General features: G+C 44.4%; 1 protein-coding gene across 1 annotated transcript in view; it reads left to right on the forward strand.

Annotated features, from left to right (window-relative positions):
* Window positions 1-404: 404 nt before the first annotated feature.
* The window catches only part of SMPD3 (sphingomyelin phosphodiesterase 3), an 85,291-nt gene continuing 61,821 nt past the window's right edge, over window positions 405-23,874 (forward strand). Inside the window, exon 1 of the mRNA XM_084757340.1 lies at window positions 405-507. The gene's annotated coding sequence lies outside the window, so the exon portion shown is untranslated. The remainder of the gene's footprint in view (window positions 508-23,874) is intronic.

Consider the following 23,874-nt stretch of genomic DNA (forward strand, 5'->3'; position numbering starts at 1 on the left):
GTCTCAGGGCCTGCCCCACTTCCACATCACCCATCCCCAAGGGGCCCGGCTTTGCTATGGAAACAGCCCTCCCACCCTCCTCCGCGCCTAGGGCTCCTCAATGCACTCTGGGAAATGCAGTCCATCTCTGCACCAACCCGCGGCACGAGCCCACTCCACGGCCCTAAGAGACTACATATTCCAGCAGGCAAAGCGAATACTTGGGCGGTCTCTGGGGATGAGGTCTCAACGGAGGGGCCGGAATCTCCCAATGGGCAACCTCCTGGGCGGATCCCGCGTCGCCATTGGCTACGGCGGCTCTCGGGAGGCGGGGTCAGCCGAATGAGGCGCGGAGCTGTTCGCCGCTCCAGGTGCTGAGTCCGAGGGAGGCTCCGGATGCCAGAGCCGCGGCCGCTGCAGCCGTCGCCGCCGCCGCGAGAGCCGCCTCTGGGAAGCCCGGGTCGCCAGGAGCTGGGAGGCGCCGCGTGCGCTGCCCCTCGCCGGGCGCCCTCCTGAACACCGTCTGAGGTGGGTGCTGCAGGACTCGCTTTTGTTTTACTGAGGAGAGGGGGGCCTGGGGAGTTGACGGGACGTGTCCTCGCCGCACTCAACACCATCTGTCCATGGAGCTTGAGGACTGTCTGCGGGCCTCTTCGTGGCCCAGTGCCTGAGGTCGGAGCAGCCTAGGCTGGGTTTTGTCGTATGGTAAAAGAGCTTCTTGGGTGTAAAGGACAAGGGCTGGAAGACCCTCTCCGGTCTCTCCTGGGAGAGCATGGGAAAAGGCTTGGAGTCTCCCTTTCTCTGTGCCTAAAGTCGAGGCTGTTTGGGTTGTTGAGGATGGAGGGAATGTTCTAGGATGGGAGATATGGAGACAAGGGAGACCCTTCCCTGCAACATCCCAGCAGCTCGAGGGTGCAAAAGGGGATTGAGGTGTGATTGATGAGACTCCTCCCCTCCTCTTAGATTCTCCCGGGTTTCGAGTTGTTAGGTAGACCCTTCCCCCTTGGCCTCCTTTACATCCTAAGAAATGGATACATCCAGACTCTTCCCCTTATTACTTGCACACAGTTGGGTTCTTTGTGGAGCATTTGTTTTTGAGGAATGGAGAAAGTGAGGGGGCTGTAGGACCCCTCCCCACCCTACCCCAACCTCCCATAAAGGAAAGCACTGATGGATGCTCCCATCTTCTGTGATGGAGCCGCGCCTAAGTCTGAATAGCCTGGGTGTGGGTGGACGTGAGCGGCTAAGGTACCCTCCCTACCTGGGTCTTATCTCCCAGGCCCTCTCCACCTAGATCCAGGTCCCAGGCACTACAGAGTGGACACTGTCTCTCTCGCCCCGCCACGCCCCGGGGATTAAAGCTCCAGCACGGGGCAGCGAGGAGTCAGATCTAGATGGGCACCTGAGAGACTGGACCCGGTAGTCTCCCTCTCCAGCAACCCGCAGCTCCAGGCGACGTTCTCCGCGTTCGCGGACCCTGGAGGGCTGCTTTCCTGCATGCGGAGCGCGCTCCAGATCTGGACTGGGGGATCTGGTACCCGGCGCAGCGGCTGCTCTCAGGTGCCCGGCTTTTGCGCTCTGTCCAGGCATCTGCGGGAGGACAAAGCGGCGGTCGCGGCACTGGCAGGCGTGCATGGCTGGACTGCGCGAGGGGCGCGGCTGAGGAAGGGGGGCTTCGGGCGCGGCACGGGTAGCTTCCACAGAAACGTGCCAGGAGCGGAGAGACAAAGCGCGCTCGCTCCTCGCGGGCCCGCGCGAGCCGGGATGGAAAATCCCGAGGGAGGAGGTGGTTGTGCTGTGCTGGGTCCTATGCCATGCACTCCTCTCTGTACCTCCCCCCCCCCCCGCCACCCCGCAACCCCACCGTCGGTACTGCCCCAAGAATGCAGTGTATGCGATGGTTACCAGAGCCAGGACTTGTGACCAAGAGGATAGGTATAACCAGGGGCTCTACCTTGCAGGAAGGGTAGGGGTTTAGGAACATGAGTGAGCCAGGTCTGAAGAGGCATGCTGACGGGACTCACTATCAGCTATATTAGGGCAAATTTGGTTCTGTGGCTAGATGTGTTTTTATTGATAATGGTGTGGGTCAGAGTGTAAGTGACAATGTGTGTAACTGGGTGAATGTATCTGTCTGTTCTCCAGTGTTCACGTGTATGCCCTGCTGTGGTGAGCTTAACACATATGGCAGGGGGAGGGGTGGAGACAAGGAAGAGGAAGAGGAACTAATCTTGGATGTAGAAGGTAAAATGAGAGTTAGCCTTTCAACTCTCAAGCCACAATGCTGACCTAAGGTCCAAATGGGTGTTCTCGGGATGAAGGCAACTTTAAACTGCCTAGGGTCTAGCTTGAAGGACAGGCTACGTTCCAGTCAGTGGAACTTCACAAGGATGTGGACCCCGCCCCCTTCAGCCTTTGGTCACCCAAATCTGACCCTAACATCTTCATCAGTCCTCTTTCCCTGGAGCACTTTATCATGCTGGGGGGGGGGGGGCTGCCCTAATGACCAGGATCTGCCCTATCACTACCTCTAGCTGCTGAATAAGACTGGGGAGGCCTATTATAGAGTCTGGAAGGGCTATAGAGCTAGAGTTACTCATAATCAATCACAAATGGAGTCTCAGAGATGCCAGGTACAAGCCAGGCATGGTTGTAATCTCAGCACTCTAAGGCTGGGGCAGGAGAATTGTAAGAGTTAGGGGTTAGCCTGGGCTATATGATGAGTCTCTGTCGTAATGCTCCTAGAAGATGAACCTAGCCCTCTCAGACTCATCTGTCCCAGCAACTGACCCCAGTTTCACTACCACCATCACTTTATACCAAAGTTAGGTTGGGGGGGGGTGTTTTGTTTTGTCTTATGTAGCTTCAAGATAATCTCCTTCACATAAATTAAGAGGATAGATTATGGACTATAGGAGAACCAGGCAGTGGAACCACCAGCCAGCCAAGCCTACCTGGTCCTTTCCCCTTAAGAATCCACTGCCAGCATCTACAGTGACCTCTGCTGGAGAGGCTCAGAGCTGCTGGGCTCAGGTGTGGGCATTGTTACCACACACCTTTCTGTTGGAGCTAACTTCCTGTCTACCTTTGGAGTAGATGTTGATGTTTAGGTTTGTCTGCTTGTTTCACAGTATTGAACTCCGGCTCTGGATTCCTATTAAGCACTCTTCCACTGAGGTACCTTCCTCCCACAAGATGCTGTTCTTATCTATGGTTCTCTTAAATGACAGTAAGCAGGGAAACTGCTGCTGTCTTCAGCCACCTAGAAAAGTGGGTCTGAAGGCCTACAATTGAGAAATGGCATCAAATCCATCTATTCGAATGATGCATAAAAAACAGTTATCAAGCTCAGGGAGGTTCGGGTACCTTTCTAATCTCTCCCTAGCCTTTCTTCACTTTTCCTTTTCTCTCATATGCCACTTTTTATCTTTTTCTCTCCTTGTTTTTTAAAGGTAGTCAGTAACACATTTTCAAAACCAAGCCTTATTTTCTTTAATGACATTATGACTTAGAAACTTCAGACATCTGGAGGCTATTAGGAACACAAAAGGTCCTTGAGCAATGCTGTCTCCTCTTCCTAAGACCTGGAGTTGGGAAGACGGGTGAGACAGTCCTAAATGCCCACCTGGTGACATGTGTCTCTTCTGGAGTTGCTCTGAAAGGATTTCACACTGTCACAAAATTGTTAGAGCTCCTCAAAGGAAAGGAGGTATTTAAATACCTGGCATTGTTCTTACTTTGGCATCCATGTGATTTGCATTGAACTACATGACTCAGTATCATAAAGTAAAAATAGGACTTAATTTCTTCCTCGCCTGTTCAGAAGGTGACTGCATATAGTGTGTTGTGTTCTGCATTGGTGAGTGAAAAGCTAAATCGCCTCATAAATTGAGCCACCTGGTCATCCCGATTAGCAAGAGTGTCTAGCATCACCCAAAGTGGAAACATTATTTTATGTTTCTTTTAATTCATACCTGAATCTTTGTCTTGTAAAACATTTCCTCATGCTCATGTATTGCTTTTTACTTGAGGTTAATCAAGAATGTTTAATCCAGCTGAGCAATGGTGGTGCACGCCTTTAATCCCAGCACTTGGGAGGCAGAGGCAGGCGGATCTCTGTCATTCCAGGACAGCCAGGGCTACACACACACATACACACACACACATACACACACACACATACACACACACACATGGGGGAATGGGGGGGATGGGGGAGGCACGGGGATTTAATCCTTGTACTGAAGCCAACAAAAAGCAGATAACAGGGGTGGGTGGTGTCTTCGGAGGGGCCTCAAAAAATTCTTGAAGTTCATAGGAAAGAAAAAAAGAACTCTTAAGTTTGAAAATCTTTCGGGTGGAGGTGTGGCTTTCAGAGAAGAGGCTCATTAAAAATATACAGGAGGGAAGGCAGGCCATTTTGAAGATCTAGCATGAATGACAGTGTCAGTGTGCATGCAAGTGGCAGCACTCATATTAGGAGTATCTCTGCTTTTACACGGCCTTTCTGTAAAAATTTCCCCAAGTTAAGGTAGCTCCCTCAACTAGCAGCTCCTGAGTGGCAGACTGGCTGAGTGGCAAAGGCGTGGATCTATCCAAGGTTCTGGAATACGGGCCTCTGCCTGCCAGCTGCAAAGAATGAGGACTAGAACAGAGCTGAGGGGATTTCCCTAAACTGATCACAGAAGAGCATGGGAGGAAACTGAGATGTAGGGGTTCTCACTGTGGTGTTTTGAATAAGGCCATGGCAATCCCTATTTAAAGAATTACAAGCTAACAATAAGAGGAAACATTTTCTAAATCAGGCGGTTGGCATGCTAGAGTGCATTTAATCCTGACAGTCCTGTGAGGTAGGTGCTGGTGTTATTCCCACTTTCAAGGTGAACAAAGCTTTCAGAGGAAAGAGGATTGCCTGAGGTCACACAAAACGGACAAAGTTTAGGCTCCATTCATAGCTATTAAACTATGAATCCACCCTTGCCACATTTCTTTTTATACTGCTGAAGCAAAAATTTAAGTATTGGACTATCCTATGTAAAGGTATATCTAAGTTTTAGAGGAATGAAGTTTAGGGACAAAGTAGAATTCAAACACAAACCACAGAGTGATGTCAAGTTCAGCAAGTTTATGTCCATTCTTTGTCTTATTGTGGTAAGGATTGTTGCTTGAACCTGGTTACCAGAGAAGATAGTGTAATAATACAGGGTTTTCTTTCTAGAATGGAAGATTTTCACTGGAATTTAAGTCTGGTTAGCAATAAAGTGGATTTTTTTAAGAAAGAAAGGAGGGGGAAAAGCCTCTTTGCTTTTTTTTTTTTTTTAATAAACACCAAGTGCATTCAGAGCTGACAAAACAGGGACATTGTTAGGGGACTCCTTTCATCTATTCTCATTCTCAGATTTTCACATCAAAGTTCTTAACACCTAAATAAAACTTTTTATTGTTGCGAACCTCTGCCAGTCTTGGGGAAACATTATGTTCCTGTCCTCACACCATCACAAGCTTCAGATGTGTCTGCAAGACTCCTGAAGATGGGCAGCTTGGGGCTTGGTGAACTTAATACCACACGCTCTGGTTTCCCCAGGGTGAGTTTCAACTGCCCCCATCTTTCTACACCGCACGGCCTTGTACCCAGGAACTCTCTACTTGGTAGATGATGCATTAGACATCTAAAGTGGGTAAACATGCTTTTTCTCTTCTCCCTGGGCTTTGGTTTGCATATCGTTCAGAAATAGCAGGCCTATTCTCTTAATAAAATGTTTTCATCAAGCTAGGACTCCATCCTGTTCCTGAAAGAGTCCTTTTCTCTACGTGCTAGGGCTTTACAGAGCTCTGACACGAGATGTGGTTCCTGAGAGCATTTGGAGGCCAAGGATTTGGCTTCCCATCTGGGTCTGCTCTGATTCATAGGACCACACACAGATTTGATTGTTTTCTTATTTAGAGTCTTAGCTTTCCTCAGCACCAGAACAGCTTGTAATAAGAAGCCATTTGTGAAGGTCTCTAGACAGCCGTGCCTAGGGCTGAATACCATCATCTTCGTTAACGGGATCGGGAGATAGTTTTAAATCCCGGGTATATCCTCCAGAAAGCATATGCTATGAAGACTTCATCTAATATAAAAAGGAAACAAAATATATAATTAATTCCTAAGACTCTTATAATTATTCTAGTAATAACTTAGAGCTCCCTCAAAGGAAGACTGGGTTTATAATCACTCAACAAATATTTCTTTCTTTCTTTTTAAAGATTTATTTATTATGTATACAATGTTCTGCCTACATCTGGCCTTCAGGCCAGAAGAGGGCACCAGATCCCATTATAGATGGTTATGAGCCACCATGTGGTTGCTGGGAATTGAACTCCAGACCTTTGGAAGAGCCAGCCAATGCTCTTAACTTCTGAGCCATCTCTTCAACTCCCAACAAATATTTCTTATGCCTGCAATGTACCTGGTACATATCTGGGCTCATGGAATCAACCCCCAACTTGGCACACGTCTGGACAAAAAAATATATATATATTGAGTAGAATGCAGAAGATGAAACCCTCAAAAGAGTGTTGTTTTAAGCAGAACTTTGTAAAGATGGAAATACATTTAAGTATCATAAACTATCATGTTGTTTTATCATGCAGACAGAAGCTACAGGAATTTGAAGGATTCTTTGACCCCATCCCTGGCTAATGGCAAAGATGAGTCTTAAAACACATGTTTTATGACACCTAATGCATGTTCGTTCCATGGTCCTAAACTGCTGCTCCTTTCATTAAATTATCCAAAGGGCACATTTCCATCAGCCTTATTTGATTCAATTCTAAACCAAAACCCAAATTTAAAGTTTAAACAGGAGAGAAAAAAAAAAAAGGTAAAATAGACAAAACAGAAAGTCTGCTTTTACCCATGACATTCAATGGCAGCCACCTGCTGGCTACTGGACACTTGGAGTATGACCAGGTTGAAATAATATTTTGTATACACTGAATTAAATAAAAAGATACTATTAACATTAATTCTACTTGACTTCTGTTTATTTTTCTTTTTCTTTTTTTTGTTTCATTTTTCAAGACAGAGTCTTTCTGTGTAACATTAGCTGTCCTGGACTCGCTTTGTAGACCAGGCTGGCCTCAAACTCACAGTGATCCGCCTACCTCTGCCTCCCGAGTGCTAGGATTAAAGGCATGCACCACCATGCCCAACAACTTCTGTTTATTTTCCAAATGTAACTTTTAGAAACTTTATACTAGGGATGGAGAGATAGCTCAACAGTTAAGAGGACCCAGGTTTGATTCCCAGCACCCACAAGTTGGTTCATGACCATTTTAAACCCCAGTTTCAGAGGACCCAACCATACATGCATGCAGCCAAAATATTAATACAGATAAACTAGAAGTAAATAAACCTAAAATTTTTTAAATTATAACAATATATTTGAATGCTGGTATATAGCCCAGTCTGGGTTCAGTGCCCCAGCACTGTAAAAATTTATATCTATCTATATATTTGTGTGTGTACATATGAATATAATTGTGTATTATTTACATTTCTATCCATGCTATATTTGTAGTAGATTAGCACTATGCTAGCATGCTCCCTTTTGGGGAGATTTTTTTTTTTATAAATGGGTATTTAGCAAAGTCATTTCTATAGCCAACTGGCCTGAAATTGAATCCTGGCTCTATCATTTAGGCTGTGTGCCCTTAAACTTCTATATCCTCATTTATAAAACGAGGGAATAACATCTTGCCTATTTTATTATAAGTTAAATTACTTAGAACGGTAACTGGTCTACAGTTAACATTAACTAAATATTAGATGTTGTTGATAATGGAGATATATAGAATATTAAAAGCCAGGGAAGCAGGAGAAAAGTAAGCAGGAGATTTTCAGATAGATCAAATAAAGATTTATTGGTCATTAAAACGAGATTGAAAACATTTGCAAGTATAACTCATGAGTTGCTGAGATTTGGCCCCTGCTTTTTGGTGGCTGATGATGCTGAGGAAAAATTTCAAGCCATTTCCATAAGCCTACAGTAAACAAACATATTAGCTAACCAGATTATGTACATATCTTGACTTCTGTTAATGAGTTGAGGAAGAGGATGATTAGAGGATGCCTGTACCAGATGAGTCAAGAGCTCTAAGTCTCTTGGTCTCCAGGGTTCCTCAGGGGAATAAGAGCCTTGTGCTCTGGAGGGAAATTCCTAGACAGGAATCAAACACACTCAAGATCAAGGCTTTTCTGCCATGCTCTTGGCCTTGGCAAGAGTTTTAATTCCTCTTCTGTAAAATGGAGATAGTTGCATCTCTCTTGCAGTTTGTGTTGAGGAGAAAATTAGACACCACAAATAAAAACCCAGGAGCAGAGCAAACACTCAACAAGTGGTAGCTACCGCTAAGCAGGACTTCTGCTGTTCCTAATGGCAAACTCTTTGTTCTTAGTAGAGAGGTTTCTATTCAGAATCTCCAGAGCCTTTTCAACAACTGTTCTGCTTTATTCTCCACCCTTACTCAGAGAGGCCTGAAAAAACAGTTTCACCAGATAAAGTAAGGCTGCACCAAAGGCATGATCTTGGTATCTTTGAACACACACTACACCGTTTTATGTTCTTTGTCCAGTGAGGTTTCTTCTCTGGGATGATGAGGCAGATAGCAAATGGGCATTGTTCTCTGCTGCATTGTCTTGAAATTCTGGCATGTTCACCATAGTTGTCTAGGAGCATGTATTATGCAACTTTAAAAAGAAGGGAGAAGAAGAAGAAGTGGAGAGGAAAAAAAATCTTGATTCCAGACCCCCAGAACAATGTTGCCTCCTGGAGCAAGCTATATCTCCAGTCACTACTTGACCATTTTGTCTTCTAATGAAAATTCACCCAGATCAAAGAAATAACAAGTGGTCCTGATGTGCTGGCTTACACCTGTAAACCCATCACTTTGGACGTTGATGGCTACGTATGAAACTATCTGAAAAATAAAAACCAGTGGGGAAGTAGAAAAGGAAAGAATATACGTGAAGCTCAGGAAAAATTATGTTAACAGACAGTATTGGGCTATAGAGCAATTGTTCAAATTGGTCTCATAGGAAGTTGTGAATATCAGATTTCATAAGTTATTATGTGATTGGTGGATTCAGGTAGAAGGGCCTGGGGATGAGCTTCCCTGTCTCTGTTGGAAGACTCCTGACTTACAGGGACCAAGTGCAGATGCTAAATTTGGGGGTCAGCCAGGTCTTAAGATGCATGTTTTCTGAATGGCAAAGAGAAACGCTCACATACAGAGTGGACCAAGGAACAAAAACTGAAGTCATCCCAAGGCTGCATTAATGCAGGTTGGCTATAGCAGTGAAAAAGATGTGGATTCCACTTCAGACTTCATTCTGAATCCAATTTTCACCACGGAATATGTGGCCTCATGAAAATGTGCTTTAACTGTGTGTGTGTGTGTGTGTGTGTGTGTGTGTGTGTGTGTGTGTGTGTGTGTGTACATGTGTGTAGAGGTCAAAGGGCAATCTTCAGATCTTGGTTTTAAGATAGCTTCTCTCATTGGCCTGGTACTTGCCTAGTAGGCTAGGCTGACTGGCCTGTGAATCCTAGGGATCTGCCTCCCCAGCACTACCATTCCCACCATTTTAAATTTGAGTCCAAGGAGATATAACTCAGGTCCCCAGGCTTGCAAGAGAAGCACTTTACTGAGTTCTCACCCCAGCCTGAGTTTTAACCTTTCTGAGCCTAATTTTTCTCATCTGGTACAATAAGACAAAGCTTTCGTGTGCTGCTATGGCCATTGTGCTGTAGAATAATACTACCCCTCCTTTATGAAAGGCTTACAGTGGTTCAGACACTGTGTGTAAATGACAACCATTCTGTCTGCATTTTCAACTGAGGAAAGCAATGTTCAGGGGTTTTTAAGAAACTTGTCCAAGGTCATGCAGTCAGTAAGAGACAACCGGGACCCCACCCAGACCATCATACTACAGAACCTGTTCTTAACCATAGTGATCGTGGCCTCTCTCCTTCAGTGTCAGCAGGAGGGAGCAATGTGAGTAATGTTTGAAGGAAGGAGAGAGTCTTTGTCGTTTGTAAAGAGGTCTTCTGTTTGGTCATCAAGGGTTAGTGCAATAGGGAAGGCTGGGGTGGGGGCTATTGTTTTTAAATTACATGTATTATCAATAGGCCTGGCTAGCAATTAATCAAGGCACAGACCCTTGTTATATTTTCAAATAGTCTTAGTTAACCTGGGGCAGGGCAGATCTTAATCTTCTAAACTACTTTCCATAGTGGGACAGGCATGGGATCCTGTTTCAATCTCATGTCATCTGTTTTAATAACTTTTATCAAGCTACCTCCCATCTATAATCCCATATACTTGTTCATGTTTTTTATATGGGCCAGATTCTCCATCTACACCAGCCATGTGTTTCTCCTCCAGCTAACCCATGGTGGCCTTCCTCTTTTCCCTTTAGGTCTTCTTTCTCCTCTTTTCTCCTAGCCCCACCTATCTCCTTTGCCCTGCCCAGGTGGGATGGCTTCTTATTAAACAAAAGGTGGGTCAGACAACAAACAGTAATTAACATCAAAATACATCAGACCATCCCCAACAGGGGGCAGAAAATCTGAGATCAGGCTAACCATGTGTTTTAGGGTCACTGGAGAGAGTTTCTATAGGAACTAGACACTGAGAAGCTTGGAACATCTGCATAACAAGTGTTAGAGAACTAGGTGATTGATATTGATTGTCAGCTTCACAGAAACTAGAAACTCCTAGGAGACAAGCCTCTGGGAGCACTGGTGAGGAACTGATTAACTAGATTAATTTAAAAGAAGGGGAAACACCCCTCTTAACTATGGGCAGTAGCCCAGCATTTGGGTGCACACCTGTAATCCCAGCACTCAGGGAGGCAGAGGCAGGCGGATCTCTGAGTTCGAGGCCAGCCTGGTCTACAAAGTGCGTCCAGGACAGCCAAGGCTACACAGAGAAACCCTGTCTCCAAAACCAAACAAAACAACAACAACAAAACCTATGGGCAGCACCACCCATGTGCTAGGGTTCTGAACTGGATAGAAGGGAGAAATGAGTGAACACTAGTATTAATTTCCCCTTGCCTCTTAATTTCAGATAGATACATGTGACCAGTAGCTACCCTAATCTCCTGCTGCCCTGCCTTCCTACTACGATAGACCATACTTTAAACTGTGAGCCAAAATAAACCCTTTCCTGTTGTCTTTAGTATACAAAACTATGCTTTTAAGTACATTTTAAAATGTGTGTGTGTGAGAGCGCGCATGGGGTGGGGGTGGGGCGGCTGTGCCCATGCTATAGCTGGCAAATGGAAGTCAAAGGACGCCTTTTGAGAGTTGATCTTCTCCTTTCTCTTTGTGGGGCCTGGAGACTACAATTAAACACTGTCAGAAGTCTTTACCCACTGAACCATTTTGCAGACCCCTTTCTTTTTTTTAAGCTGCTTTTTTTGGGGGGGTACTTTGTCACAGCAATAAGAAAAGTAGCTATGACAATAACTGTTAAAAATATTCCTAGGCAAAGGATCATAGATACAAAACCACTAGCTTGGAGCACCCACTGGATGTGCGCATTTTGTTGCAGTATTGAGGGCACGAATCAAACATATCCAAAGCTAAAGCTTGTGGAAGGTGTAGGCAGATAGCAGCCACCATCCAACAAACATTCCTACTCGCACTCTTCGGCTTCCAAAAGAATTCACATGGCCTCTCTCTCCCTCCCCCGTCTGTCTGTCTCTGTCTGTCTGTCTGTCTGTCTGTCTGTCTGTCTGTCTGTCTGTCTTTCTCTCCCTCTTCCTCTTGCTCTCCCTCTCCCTCTCTCTCTTGAGATAGGGTCTCATATAGCTTCAGCTGACTTGTTACATAACCAAGGCTGCCTTTGAACTCTTCATCTCATGTTTCAAATGCTAGGATTCCAGGCATATTCCACCATCTCCAGCTTATACTACCTCATTCAGTCTTCACAAAAGCTTTAGGTAGGATAGGTGGTCTGCTACAAGGACCACTGTCTGTGTCAAGTGGCAGGCAGCTGAGACTGCCAAAAAGCACAGATGCCTCAAACAGCTGTGGTACCCAGCCCCGAACATAAAGCTTACAAAAAGCCTTCTCTGTGAGGGAGAAGGCAGAATGTTTGTGCCCTGGGCTGAGGTCTTTGCTCTCTGCTCTAGAAGACAGGCGGTTTTGTCATTTGTTTCATGATTTCCCAATGACATCTCTAAATGGTTGCCTCCCAGAGTGGTTGCTGGGAGGATCCTAAGTCAAGGTCACTGCAAATCCCGAGGCTCTGAATGTAGCACCCATCAGCAGCAACCCCTCCCATGCAGAAAGCTTGTTCCACAAAATGGGATTTTTCAGGACTTGCCATCTTAAATTTATTCTGCTTATTTTTCTATAGGCAGCAGGGTTGAAAACCAAATCTTATCCTCTTTTGGCTAGTTGGAAGTAAAATCAGAAATGGCTGCAGTCATAATCGGCACCAGATTTCTCTCCATGGCTACGCTTCTAATAACAGAAAACAAAGGAACCCAGTAGGAACGTGACACTTCTTCCAAGAGGCACCTGCAGCTCTGTGGAGAATACAGGGGGTGGAATGGGGGAGTAGCTTTTACAGCTATGAGAGAATCCCTTGACGACTAAAAGAGGAGTTTGATGTACAAGATAGACAGTGGAAGAGATCATGGTGTCTCACTGAATTTTCTTTGAAGGATTGTGCTAGGCTTCCAGACACCCTCTACAGTATTGGAAGGCTAAATACAGAATGGGTTTGTCCATTGATAGGGCCCCTAGCATTACAAATGTTTCACTAATGAGAAATGATAAACACTGAGTGATAGAATGTTATGGGCTTGTCAGGGTCTTGACTCCAACAGCAACATCTACCAATATATGCCAAGTGCCATGGGTTAAAATGATAACTTCTGGTGAAAACATCCAGATTGAGAAATCATCTAAACAGTAAAGGCATGGACAGTTACACTGGCTGACATTGAAAGGTTGGGGTGATGGTGACTTTATGGCCCTGTGAGCAGCAGTCCTTTTACCTCTTCATTCTGAAACCGAGGCTCTGAAATGTCAGTTCATAAAGGCTCTTGTGATGAGCCTTAAGCATACAGACGGCACACAGTAAATGCTCAGCAAGTGTTCACAGTGTAGTCTCATACCTGGCTCCTATTCTGTGGTAAGCCCTATGCCAAACACAGAAGTCATAGAAGTAAACGAGGCAGTCTCTGGCTTAAGTGAGTCAATTCTTTTTGATTTTTTGAGACATGGGCCCTACTGTGTAGCCCTGGCTGGAACTTGTTATGTAGAACAAGCCAGCATTGGGCTCAGCGGTCTACCTGCCTCTGCCTCCTGAGTTCTGAGAGAAACCCATGTGCTGTGAGGACTCTTTGCCCTACAATTAAAGCATTTGCTGCAAGAGGCAGCACTAAGGAAAGGAATCTGAGCATCTGTAGTTTTGTAGCTCTTTTTTTTTCCAAGGCAGGGTTTCTTTGTGTAACAGAGTCAGGTTTATAGTTCTTAACCCTACAAAGTACATAATTTTAGTGGCTAGAGAGATGGCTCAGCACTTAGGAGCCCTGGCTGCTCTTCCAGAGGACCCAGGTTCAGTTCCCAGTGGCTCAAAGTCATCTGTAGCTACAGTTCCAGGGCCTCTGATGCCCTCCTCTGGCCGCTATGGACACCAGGCAGGCACAGACAAACATGCAGGCAAAATACCCAGACACACAAAATAAATCTTTTTAAAAAGAACATAATTTCAAAATAACTGATTTTTTAAAAAGTATTATCACTTATTTTAATTGACACAGTATTTATACATATTTATGAGGTACAGTATAATTTGATATATGCTTGTAATTTGTAATAATCATATCAAGGCAATTAGCATTTCTATTGTAAAGAGACTACATATTTAATAGGACCAAGCCATGGTACTCTGTTCATGAGTAGAGGGTTGTAAATTCACCAACTTTTTTTTTTTTCTGAAGCAGATTTCTCTGTGTAGCCCTGGATGTCCTGAAACTTGCTCTGTAGTCCAGGTTGGCCTCAAACTCGGAGATCTGCCTGCCTGTGCTTCTCGAATGCTGGGATTAAAGGTGTGCATTACCACCTCCTGGCTTAATTTACCAACTTAAAAACAAAATCTACTGTATGCTGACTATGTATAGAGCAGCTGCTCTATTCCTGCTCCTAGGTACACAGACAATTATCGTGTAGCAAGATGAGGTATGAGCAGAAAGCATAAGGGAGTGGTGAAGGCTGCTGAGGGGAGCACACACATACACACATTCATGTGTTGTGTCTGCTTTTCCAGAGGACCCAGGTTCAATTCCCAGCACCCACATGGAAGCTCACAACTGTCTGTAACTTCAAGATCAGACACCTTCACAGAGACATACATGCAGGTAAAACACAAATGCACATAAAATAAAAATAAATTAATTTTTAAAAACTGAGTTACAGAGTTCATACCAGTCCACATAGGAGGAAACACCAACATACTGAAATACTTTGAGATGAAGTAAGACATTTGGGTGGGTTTATTGAGTGACCTTGGATGTATCACCTACATCTTCGGACCTCAGTTTCCTAATCTGGTGCTCTTAGGGCTTGTCAGTAGTTATCCTGGCCATGTAGGCTAGAGCATCATGAAGCCTAGTTTTGTCTCAGCCCCAAGACTTTCTTGTCTCCTGCTTGTCTAGACCCTGGTGATGTTGCCTCTTAATTCTGGCTAAAATGTTCCCAGGGATCCTAGCCAAGACTCTGGTGCCAGAGAAACTCTGCACTCTGAGACATCAGCCTGTGGGGTCCAGGGAAGTGCATCTGCTCTCCTGGGGTGCCACTTGCTTTCCTCGTGCCTATCAGAAAGTCACACTGGCCTATCACAGCACCAACCACTGCATGTGCTATCCCCCCCTTCTCACCAGCAGATCTCTTGCATATTGCCTGCCTCTGAGGACATTCTAGGGAAAATCTTGGCCCAGTCAAATAGGATCAGTGAGAGCAGGCCAGTCCAAGGCCCTGCTGTTCAGGGTCCCTAGAAGACATGGCTGCCTCACTGTACTTCCTCTAAAGACTATCTAGGTTATGAAGCAGGTTGTTCCAACTCATGTATCCTGCCTGCCTTTTGCAGATCTCAGCCTTCCTTGTCTGTGAGTGTGACAGTGGCCTACCCAAAATCAACACTGTGATAGGGAATACAGAAAAGCAACCATTCAAATAAATTAAACAATACCAATGCTGAAATTAAACAAACCATTTAAGACTGCTAATTGCATTGTAGAGAGTTTTCATATACTGTATATCAGAGTACTACCATGCAAAGACAAAAGACAAATGGAGACACCAGATAGCTCTCACTGAAATTCCATTTACTAGTCATTAAAAGGACCTTTTAAAATAATCTGTGTGCCCAGGAAATGTCACACCTGAGTCTGATCTGTCCCACACCCCATATCTAGGCAAGAACTAGATAAGGTCCCCTACACACCCTCTCTCTGTTCCTCTGCACTGGGACACTCTTCCTGACAGAGCTCATCTTTGACAGCTGAGATCAGATACTCAGGCTACTTTTTCCACTCAACGCCAGAAGAGCCTGAAGGAAGGGCTCCCCCATACAAGGGTGATATTGAACACTTTCTGCCTTGCCAAGTGCCCACTATTGTCCAATGCATACACCCTCTGGAGAGGGTTTGGTGTCCCTCATCTCTCAAAAAGCAATGAGGGCACCGGAAATGGCCTATTGTCTCCTGCTCCAGACACACAGGACTCCCTTCCTGGAGTTGGCAAACAAAAATCAACATCAAGCTTTTAGAACCTTGCTGTAGAGATGAGAAGGGCAGGCTGAAATAAGCTGAGCTGCTTAGAAACTGAACACAGAGAGACATTAAACACTCATTGGAGGCAACAGAAAGCAGATCAGTAGAGTGAGAAACAAGATGTCTCCCTTCCACATCACTGCAGAAAAGAAAAGAAAATAGCACCAGCTATGGCTCAAAAGTCACAAAAGGAAGGAAATGCAGGAAACACAAAACACACTGGCAGGAAGCCACCCAGAATGGTTACAACAATCAGTGTAAAGCATTTAACACTCCCCTGGTGGAAGACAAAGGACCCTAGATTAAATTAATACAAGAAACTCACCTGAAATAAAACAGCTGCAGGGTAGGCAAAGCTATAGCAAGCAAATGCAAACAAAAGAAAAGCATGAGTGGCTGGATCAGACAAAGCACAATTGAAGGCAATAAACAGCATCAAGCAGGATAAAAGGGTAATTTCATATTCATAGAAGCAATTGTGAAGGCAGAGCTGTTCTGAACATTTGTACACTCAGTACCTTAACATCAAAATACGTGAGGCAAAAATCTGTCACAAGAAATACAAGATGCTGGCCAACAGACAGTTGTGGGCATAAATTTACATACTACTCTGGGAGTCTGACATCAAGTAGCCAAAACGTACATGAAAATAGAAAGCAGTGGTACAATTAAGAGTGAATTAAAGGGTGGTACTGAGTTTGATGTGGTAGGAATGATATTTGCTATGTTTCAAGAGACTGCCATAGATTGATGCTTATGATCCGAACATTAAATTTAGTGCACATCTTACATACGGTGTAATTATAACTGCATTTAAAAACCCTAAACCACTAAAGAGCCACTGAAAGAAAATATACCAAAATTAGCATTTGGTGTGTTTGGAATTGAGATATTTACATCTTTTCCCTTCCACATTTTCTTCCAATGTTCTTTAGTGATCTTATAATAATCTATGACTTTTAAAAATTAACTAAAAAGAACATACAAAAATGGAAGGAGACCTACTCTCATAGCATAAGGTTATAATTTTCAAGACTTGAGAGAATATATTCATGGAAGAATGGGTAAAATGTAACAAACAAGGTCATTAGAGGGAAAGTCTGGGTAGGCTAATATGCCTAACCCTCTGGACAGGACTAGGCCCTCTGGGGTCAAATCTCCATTTGGGACGCTGTTTTCTTTGCCCTGGATGCTTCACTCCCCCAACTTTGTTCTTATGCCTCACAGCACACCTTTTCCACGCCTGCACCCTGCACAGTAGTAGTTCAAAAGTGATAAGACATGTGTAGGTTCCCTTGCTTGACCCCTATGCCTATGCTCCAGATGACTTCAGCCATTCTCACACTGGGATGCAGCTCCTCTCTATATGCTAAGGACTCCTGAATTCACACCTAGCCCTGAGCTCATTATGGAGCTTCAAGGGTGCATTACCTGTCAGCCTGTAGATTGAACAACGCCCATAGATGGGCAGTGATGGTGGACATGACTGCAGATAGGTCTTTTTGAGAACCTGATGGTGGAGAAAAGGGAAAGATGGAACGTGAGGCAGGGATGCCCCCGTGGGTGGTGATAAGAACATTTAGGCATTCCCAGTCAGATGGAAAAGAAGGTTCCCACGAATGAGTCAGAATAAATCATCGCCCACTCTATGCCATCCAAAAATGAAAACCTATGGCTCTCACTGACTTGCATGATTATATGAACTAGGTTATTGAAGTAATCAAGAAAAGCAGCAAGGCTGAATTTTAAAAGCCGCCCTGGTACTGGAGAGACTCCTTGAGTTTCCTTCTGCCAGCCTGCTAGTTCAAAAGACAGACTCTGCTGCATTGCTGAGACTGGATGGTCAGTGGCTGCCGGCTTGACCTCTAGAACACAAAGTCTGTAAATACTCTAAGGTTTTTAATCTACCAGTAAAAAGAGTGAGGATTTAGTCCAACTGATGTGGCATGTGAATTCAAAGGCTTTTAAATACTACAAGATACAGTCTTTTTGAAAGGACAAAAATAAACTTTACTAATGCTAAACATATATTCTTATCAATTTCAGCTCAAAGTACATATTCTCGTTGGAATGTAAATTACTTTGAAAGCTTTCTAAAAGTAGCATATATAATTTCTCTTCCCTAGATCTGGATTGTTATCCAGTTAGCATTTTATTTTGAAAGGCAATATGTTCATGAGACCACTCTATGGGAAAATGGTTTCATGAAATCCTATACAGCTATCTGGTTTCAGAGAAGAGATGTTGCTAAGAAACCTCTAGCAAATCACTTGACTTTTCTAATTCACAGCCTCCTCCTTAAACATGGAGAAAAATAGTACCTACCATAAAAGACTCAACTAGAAAGTCATATTTCCCAGTAAAGTGCATGCTACACGGCTGCCTTGCTGCAGGAGCTCAGTAAACAGTGGGTATTATTCTTACATCAAATAGCAGTTTCCAGTCTCCCCACTCTAGGCCCTGTATGTGATAATTGAGAATCTGGGTGGGGAAAGGCACAGGTTTTGTACAAATTCCCATCAGCAGCTTGAAGTTCCTTCTCTCAAGAAGAATTCAAAGGCACTGATTTTTTTTTTTACTATAATTGATGTAACTATAGGAAAAATTCCAAGAATCTGCTTATTCATTTTAATTAAATTACTTGCAAACTTTATTGCTTTATCATCAGTAACAAATAAATGTCTAATGTCTGAAAGACAAGTCCCAATTACTCAAGAGCCTATTTTCATTGAAATAGGTTTGTGATAACTTCCCTGCAAACCAGCAGTCCTGTCATCCCCTAATTAGGTGAGACCTGGGGACCTGCGTCCTTGCCATAGTGAGACTCTCAAGCAACTGGGTACTACAGACCACATTTTCTTACTTTCTCCCTCAAACGCATCTTCTCACTGTACATTGCTTTGCTTTTGGTTGACAGTAAATGTTTTATGAATAAATGCTCCCTCCCTGTACCAGGACTGGCAAATGTGCATTATGAGCCAAAATCAGGTCAGATGACCTGGCTTCCAGCAATAATGTGCACAGAAGGCAAATGATTAAATAATGCATGTCTATCCACTTGACACAACATTCTGCAGCCACTGGAAATGATGCTCTTGAAGACTCAAAGGCCGAGTGGAGACACATCTAACATTAATTGAGTAAATAGACCATAAAGAGTGTCCTGGTCTAGCCATTACACACATGGACCCAGATTGAAGGGGAAGGACATACAGAATATGTACTATGAGAAGGATGTGAGTTCTATATGACATATTTCCAAATTCTCCTCTGTATTGTTTTTACGGCAGCAGTAGAGGGGGATGGGATGGGGTGCACGGGGAGGGGGGGGGACACACGACACTGAACATTATGGCTTCATCATAGGCATGTGCCCAAATTCATTGTACAGAACTGAGAATGAAGGCTGAGGAGCCAGAGCGGGAAGCCCATTCAGGAATAAAATATGGACTTGACCCAAAATAGCTGCCATGCTCAGTTTCAGTGTCTGAATTAATCCTCCTCTTAGTTTATTGATGCCTATGAAATTGATTTTCACCACAGAGTCACAACCTGTAGCCCCAGCATTGCAGTCAATAAAAAGCATGACTAGGGAGACAGGAAAAGGCATCTGCACCAAATATTCATGGAAGGGAACTGCAGTGGCGTTTGTGGAAGTTTAGGTTTATGTGTTATCTCTGAAAAATGTTCCTATGAATTACTAGAGATAAAGAGATATTGCAGTTAGCATGGCAGGGAGGGGTAAGAGATGGGGGATGTCTTAGTGCCTCCACTGGTACTATAACTGAATACCAGAGAACAAGTAATGTATGAAGAGTAAAGGTTTTTTGGTTTATGGTTCTGAAGGTTAGGAAGTTTAGGATCAGTTGGGCACATTGGTGAGGTACTTGATTGGAGGCACTTTCAGCAGCGTCTCAGGGCAAAACAGACATTATAACTTAGGCTTTTCTCTTCTTATAAAGCCACAGTCCCAATGGATTAGGACCCCCTCCTATAGCCTCATTTAATCTTAATTACCTCCCAAAGGGGCTGGAGAGATGGCTCAGAGGTTAAGAGCACTGCCTGCTCTTCCAAAGGTCCTGAGTTCGTTCAATTTCCAGCTACCACATGGTGGCTTACAGCCATCTCTAATGTGATCTGATGCCCTCTTTTGGCATGTATGTGTACATGTAGGCAAAATGTTGTATACAAATTAATAAATAAATATTTTTAAGAAAATTACCTCCCCAAGGTCCATCTCACTTAGATCAAGTTCCCACCCTTCACATTGGGGGTTACATTTTAAATGAGTGTTGGTGGTGTTCAAACCACAGCAAAGAACAAATATTGGTAGCCAAGAGTGGGAAACAGGGGGCAGGGGGAGTCAGCTTCTGTTGCTGTTGGATTAAAGTTGCTCTTGGGTATGTTGCCTCCTCTACACGCATTGCTTGATCTCCAGTCCCACTTTAAGTTCTTTTCCTCACTAAGGATCTAAATTTACTTCTTTCTCCTAAGACAAAACCCACTCGTTGGTCCCAGGAACAGGAAAGAATAGAGGTCTCATAGACACTCATTGCTAGCAAGAATGACTGGGACAGACCAGCATCAGCCCTATACCACACAGCCCCATTTCTTCCTAGCTGGGCTACACCTAATGGTGCTACTACTCCACCAGGCCCAGAGGACAGGGCTGTGGTGCCCATTGCTTGTACCCAAGCAACTACTGAGGACAGAAACTGCTGTGTTTCTGGAGCAGTGCAGGAGTCTTGAGGCCTGGTGCTCTTGGGCCTCCTCAGATCCTTCTTGGGAAATGCAGCCCAACACTGGCATTTCTAGATCATTATAGGGGCTTATTGAAATCTTTACAACCACATTGCTAAAGGAAAGAGCACTAAGCAGCATCCTGAAGCCCTGGCTGGTTCCTTGTTTGGAAATACTGATCATACAAAGCTTTGCAGGATCTAAGTAGAGGCACGGCACTGAGCCCAGCAACAAAGCCCACAGGCCATGACTTTCATACTCTGGACACAAGTAAGCAGCAGTCAAGTTCCAAGGTGTCTACATCCACCTCCGGGTGTCTGGTAGGCCAAGACCAACTCTAGATCCACAACCCTGCCATTACTTAGACCCTCACCAAGTTTACCCTGTCTTTGCACACAAAGCATAGCCATCAGAGCCATTATCCCCACATGATAGCCAAGTTTGATTATGTCACTGAGAATCCCCCTACATAGTCAGGCTGGCCAGCTTTGCCCATAGCTAACACTGTCCATTCAGATTTTTTTTCCAATGGTAAAGATTGAACCCAGGGTCTTGAGCATACTAGGCAAGTACTCCACCACTAAACCACAAGAAACCCCTGCCCTCTGCTGAGGCTTTTCGATATTACTGTAGTTGTCTCAGACTCTAGAAATTCAGGGGGTCATAACAGTTTCTGGGCTCTGGACACACATGGTTATCTGTGTCTAGGTCTATCTTTCTCCTTCAGGCCAGAGACCAGTTGTAATCCTTTTAGCACCTGGCCCAGATCCAGGTGCAGATGGAAGGTTCTACAGCATGGAGACTTTAGGCTTGCTGTTTGTAGAAACAATCAAGCTCACTCTCCTCCTCCCATAATCAGGCACCAAAATGCAGGGGTCAGATGTCAACTCCCAGCATGACTTCCTGGAAAGCCCTTTGCTCCCTATGACCACGTTTGCTGTTTACTTCCTGACCTTTAAAGCTCAGATTCTGGAGCATCTGGGGACAAAAGGATAATCCCTGTTCTTCTTTGAAAGTCCAAGCAGCAAGTCTTTTCTGCTGCTAGACAGCCAGACCCAGCTGCTATTGCACCTGTTCCCTGCAGAGCTGCAGGGAAGGGAGAGGTAAATGTGTATTCAATTTGCAAATCAGAGTGCCAGGGGCTGCTTGAAGTGGCCTGCAATGCTGTTGTTATACTGGAAGTGTTGCCTCTAACATACCCATCAAGCACTAGTTCAAGTCTTTCCAATCACACACAGTTTATTGCCTGCTGCCTCCTAATGCTTTTTTTTCCATGGCCAAATCTTCCTGGGCAATGCTCACAGAAGCAAAAGGGCCTTCAAGCTGGAAAATCTTGGGCCATTAGCTGCTGTAAGTGGAGTCAAGTGAGTTTGTCTCCAAGGTGATGTTTATTTTCATGCTCTTGGGATGAGACATAGACTACTCAGATGCACCAAAGCAAACAAGGAAATGGGATGTGGTGAAGGTGGACACCAGCACACGGACAACCCAGGGAACCTGGTAGAAGGACTGGAAGTGATTCCCTCCCGGGCCTTTGAAAGCCTTGTCTTTCCATTGTATTTCTGGGCCTTGAGCCTGGAGAACACAGGGATCCTCAAATGAACCCATTTTATACCTGCCCCCGCTTTCTAAGCCCGTCTTCTCCACTCTGTCCTGCCCACACCTCTCTTTTCTTTCTCTGATTTAATGTCTCAGCTCCCACAGTGTATCAACACCCCTGCTGCCCCAGTCATTTTCAATTCTCCATCCAATCTTGACTTTGAAATTTGGTTGTTGAGTGAACCTAGGGTTCCTCAACCTCCACATCTGAAAAGTGGGAATAATTATATCAACATGTGGATTGATGGGAGGACAAAATAAAAACATTTAATGTATCTGACAGAGATAAGCAAGCTATTAACATAGTTATTATTGTTGTTTCTGTTATTAATAAACTCTAGCAGCCTGGGTTGATGCTGAGTCTGTATGAAAGATTTAAATGTGTGTACACAGTGAAGGTGGAGAAGGAGTACATTGATGGAAACAGCAATGAGGAAAGAAGCTGTGTCCCTTGGCCTCTTGGGGCTATTTCTATTCTGAGCACTTCTTTCTCTCGCCATATTGATTTTAAATCAATTGTTAAGAGCTTTTCATTGTTTCACAGCTTTTTGAAACATATCTCTTTCAAATATTCAGCAGCAAATATTCACTACTGGCAACTTCCATCAAGAGTATGGGGGCCAAGTTGTAAGGATGAGTTCCTAGACCAAGCAGGGATCAACTTCAGGCTGCCCTGGGGAGACTCACAGAAGCTTCTAGGCATAGTCAGGAACTGGTTGTCAGCATGACCTGGGTCAGCCAGTACACCACTTTTTCTTTGTGTCCAGTCTTTATAATGACATAGCACATGGGGTTGTCAAAGATCAAACGGGGTTATCAAATCAATATTCACGTCCCTGGTAGTATATTCATGTCTGACATCCATGCAGCCTAGTTAGATACTGAGCAAATGTTCCGATTCATGTAAAGACTCTACTTTGAACTGAGATATACCTTTGCAAACATGAAACAGAATACTGCACCAAAGTTAGGATAATCTATTGAGCCTCTATTACATTTTTACATTTGTTCTGTCTTAAGTTTGAAGTTTACTTTTCTTGAGGAAAATATGGCCCTCAATCGGCATCAGATTTCTGCTCCTTTCTAGTTAAACCTACCCACTCAGCACCCCCTGAACACCTTCACGTTGACAGGCTTTGGGGCAGAAGCTGGAAGTATGTGTGTTTAGCTGACCACAGGGAGGGAATTGGCCAGCCCAGGTTCTATCTCTTCCGGAGAGTTCCTCTACTTCTCTTACAGTGGAAATGCTTGTTCATCTCCTCGCAATACTAACAGTACTCTGAAAAGTTAATTTTGAGACTTGCCATGGCCTAACTTCAGCCACTTTCAGGCTCCAGAGCTGCCAAATAGGCCTCTGTGAGTAGCTTCATTTGCACCACTCTTTTTTCATGCTCAGGGTACCTGGCCTATACAAGAATGTTAAGTTTAGAAAACACCTGCCAGTGAGTAAGCAAATGAGTTGGTCCCAGGTCCCTTGACTAAGCCAGAAGCAGAGATCTAAGGTATATGAATAAGACCCCAAAGGGGAAAGACCAAACCTTATAATGTTCTACAGGAGCCCTGATAACATCTTCAGCCTTGTGGAGCAGTCACAGGATAGGGTGAACAGATGATTCTTGAAGTCTCTTTTGTGCCATAAACAATAAGAGAAGGTGGCCAGCAAACCTGAATCAAAGTCTGGCCCTCATACTAACATGAACCAATCACTTCACCTCCATAAG

This window comes from Acomys minous, assembly GCF_964271855.1.
Source record: "Acomys minous genome assembly, chromosome: 14".
Taxonomy (NCBI): domain Eukaryota; kingdom Metazoa; phylum Chordata; class Mammalia; order Rodentia; family Muridae; genus Acomys; species Acomys minous.